We start from the raw sequence: 3,992 nt of genomic DNA, 5'->3' as shown, positions 1-3,992 counted from the left end.
GATTGCGCCTCTAGGTTCCCTGAAGCGCAAGGTTTGCCTTCGATCAACACCGAACGTGTAGCCAAGCGCTCGTAGACATGTTTAGCAGTGTCGGTGTGCCCGATGAGGTTCTTACTGATTGTAGAGCGCAATTCACCTCCTATCTCATGGCAGAAATTAGTAGGTTCTTGTCAATTAAACAGTTACGCACAACAACCTACCATCATATGTACAATGGGTTGGTAGAGAAATGCAACGGGACGTTGAAGCAAATGTTGCGAAGGATGTGTGCGGAAGGACATAAGGATTGTGATAAATACCTGAACTCAATTCGTTTCGCGTATCGTGAAGTTCCTCACGAAAGCTTAGGCTTGTCCCCGTTCGTGGTCCTATGCGAACTGTGATTAGACGAGGTCGCGAACGAATAAGTTAACACCACTTACAAATACGTGGTAAATTTTCGCGAATGGTTAGAACGTATATTTCGACTGGCACAAGACGAACTCGCGAAATCTTAAGTACGCTTAGTACTACAACCGAGGAACGCGGAGTAAGAAGTTTTATGTAGGTGATCAAGTGTTGGTGCTTCTCCCTACAAATAAAACCAAGCTGCTAGTCCAGTGTAAAGGGCCATACGAAGTCAAACAGATGAAAGGCGAAATGGACTACATCATCGACGTGGAAGGTAAGCCCAAGATATTTCACGCAAATATGCTGAAATTCTACGTAGACAGACCTAGTCAAACAAATGATAACGGGATCTTGAATGTAGTGTGTGTAGCGGTGATAGAGAATAGGTCCTTGGAAGAATCGGAATTCGTCTCCAGTACATAAATACACCTTGAATACCCCATTGACGTAGGGAGAGAAAGTATAGACGATATCACTGTATGCAAGATTTATCCGAGGGTCAGCGTACGCAGATCTTGGAGGATTTGTCCCAATACGCGGACGTGTTTAGGACAAATCAGGCAGTACTAGATTGATTTAACACGAGATAAAGTTGAATACCGCGGAGCCAATCAGGATTAAAGAATATAAAATGCCCTTTAATGCGCGAGAGACAATCAACGAAGAATTGGCGAAAATATTAGATCAGGAAGTGATCGAACCTTCCATTTCCCGGTACTAATACCCAGTTGTGTTAGTCAGAAAGAAAGACGGGACGAACTGTTTTTGCATTTACTTTCGGCAACTGAACAAGGTCACCGTATTCGACCAAGAACCAATGTCAGATATAGAAAGTTTATTTTCAAAATTGTCAGGTCACAAATATATTTCTAAATTAGGCGATACCAAGGGATATTGGCAGATACCAATCGCTGATAATGTCATTTAAGGGCATTCGCGACTCCCAAAGGTCTTTATCAGTTTAAAGTCATACCTTTCGGTTTAGCCAACGCCGGTGCGTCGTGCGTTTGTCTCATGCGTAAACTGTTAAACGACATGGAAAACGTCGACAGTTTTGTAGATGATATCTTTGTTTATGCATATACCTGGAATGAACATGTCAGAGTATTAAGGTATCTGTTCGATAGACTTCACACTGCCCATCTTACAGCTAGCCCCATGAAATGTAGTATAGGGTATTTTAACCTAGACTATTTGGGACATCTTGTAAGTGGACTACTCCAGTTGAAACCTCATCAAGACAAAATAGGAGCAATCAGAGATGCACCTAGGCCAGACACAAAGAAACAATTAAGATCTTGATTGGATTTTACAGGAAATTAGTCCCCAGTGTTTCAGATATTGCCAGCCAATTAACAGATTTGACTAGAAAAGGGAAACGGAATAAAGTTCCCTGGTGGCGTGCCAGGAAAAAGCAGTTAACTCTTTAAAACAGAAACTGGTAAGTGCACCAAACTTAACGTTGCCAGAATTGAACAAAACTGTTGTGCTGAGGACAGATGCATCCGTTACGGGTCTGGCGGTTTTGCTACATGAGCAAGAGTGGTTGAAATTGCCCATTGCTTATGCAAGTAGGAAATTGCTCTCTACGGAGCAAAACTACTCCACGATTGAGATGGAGTGCCTGGGCTTAGTATGGGGGATAAGAAAATTCCATACGTACCTTTCCGGAAGGTAGTTTACCTTACAAACTGACCATCAGCCGCTCTTGCTCTTGAACAAGGCAAAGGTCGACAGCGCAATATTGATGCGTTGGGCGTTGTCTTTGCAACCGTATAGTTTCGGAATAGTGGCGATTCGAGGGTACAAAAATGTGGGTGCTGATATGTTAAGCGGGTGTAATTAGCAGATCATTTCGGTCATTATTCAAAACTGAGTGTTTGAATAATTGTTTATGTTCACATTCCGTGATGTTTCTAAACGTGTTACGACTTTTTATGTGGGGATATGATGTCACGGAATTGTATAAATCCTTTTATTTACTAAATACATGTAGTCTGGTTTCGTTTATTGTGTACATAGATATATGTGTGTGATTTACGTATATTGTACAAAGATTTCGAAATAGTGAGTTCGGTTCATCACAATTGCTTTATATGGGAACAACCGAATACTTCCAGCGCACAGACATGTATTTCAGCACTGTCTGTGTATAAATGCCTCACCGTAAGACGAAATATTTACATTACGGTACGTCGTGTCAGTGAGCTGTCTACCTTCAGGACTTGCCCATCTTCAGCTGTAGAGGTATGTGAGTTACTAATTTCTTGTGTATAAGTTACAACAATTGTACTGCTGCCACGTTTATTTGTGTATATTTTCTATGTAACATCGGCTTACGTAGTTTCATGCACATATTTTCTATTCTTCTTTGAGACTTAGCAAGAGATTTATATTAGCAATATAAAGTTGCATTTTTATTAAACGTTTAGAACCGTATGATTCTTGTCGGTACGGTTAGGTTCACATCGGAACTTGTGTATTTTGTGATTATTGTGCCGATAATGTAATCTGTGTAGCTTACGGTATATAACGTCATTACGTTCTGTCGTATATGCCCGTGTCATACATAGTACACGGTGTTAGATTATTTTCACCTGACCAGAGTGCTCGGAGTGGTCGGACTGACCAGATTGATCAGAGTGATCGGAGTGATCGGATCGTCGGGGTACAAGCTTAAGAGCTAACCATATGAACTGACCGTAGCAACTGTGAAGCTGAACCATAGCAGCTGAAGAGATGAGAAAAGTGTTGCTGGTCGAGCAACAGGCGATCGGGAGTTGCTGACCGAGATTGGTGAGCACTGATTGCTTGATTAACCAACGTGTAATATGGTCTGCTTGATTGACCAATGTGACTGGTAGCCACGTGTGCTGGTGCCAGAGTGTTTAATGCCAACCATGTAATCTTTTAGCCGTGGGCTAATCTTTGGGGCTTGTAATACTCAGTGTGTTTTTGTGATTGTAAAGATACTTTGTACACCTGTCGATTTGTTTTCATCATTTTCACTATTTGGGTGCATACATTTTTACTATATATGTAAAATGCGAGATATTATTATTTGAGTAAAACACACCATTCTTTCATTGTGAAAACACTATGAATCAATCACACTTTGTCCTTGTACTGTGTAAGGTCATTTATTTGTATTTTCATTATTTAGATCGTGCCGATTATGCTAATTGATCCAATATTTGGATATTATATACGCACGAAATAATCAGAATTATTTTCTCATTCAAGTAATTTATCATTAAACATTCTATTTGCATCACCATCAAAAGTGTTCTGTTGTAAATCCGACATCCAACCCGGTTATATATATATATATATATATATATATATATATATATATATATATATATATATATATATACATATATATATATATATATATATATATATGATGTATGTATGTATGTATGCATGCATGCATGCATGTATGTATGTATGTATGTATGCATGCATGCATGCATGCATGCATGTATGTATGTATGTCTGTCTGTATGTATGTATGTATTGACGGCAAATCATGACATGAACATAGAAAATCTGTATACAGAACTATATATTTAATTTAGAAATGTATTTTGATATCAGCT

The sequence above is a fragment of the Sinohyriopsis cumingii genome, chromosome 15 (assembly GCF_028554795.1).
Source record: "Sinohyriopsis cumingii isolate HCF-2022 chromosome 15, ASM2855479v2, whole genome shotgun sequence".
NCBI lineage: Eukaryota > Metazoa > Mollusca > Bivalvia > Unionida > Unionidae > Sinohyriopsis > Sinohyriopsis cumingii.
The sequence above is the reverse complement of the archived record's forward strand: the minus strand, read 5'-3'. Positions refer to the sequence as shown.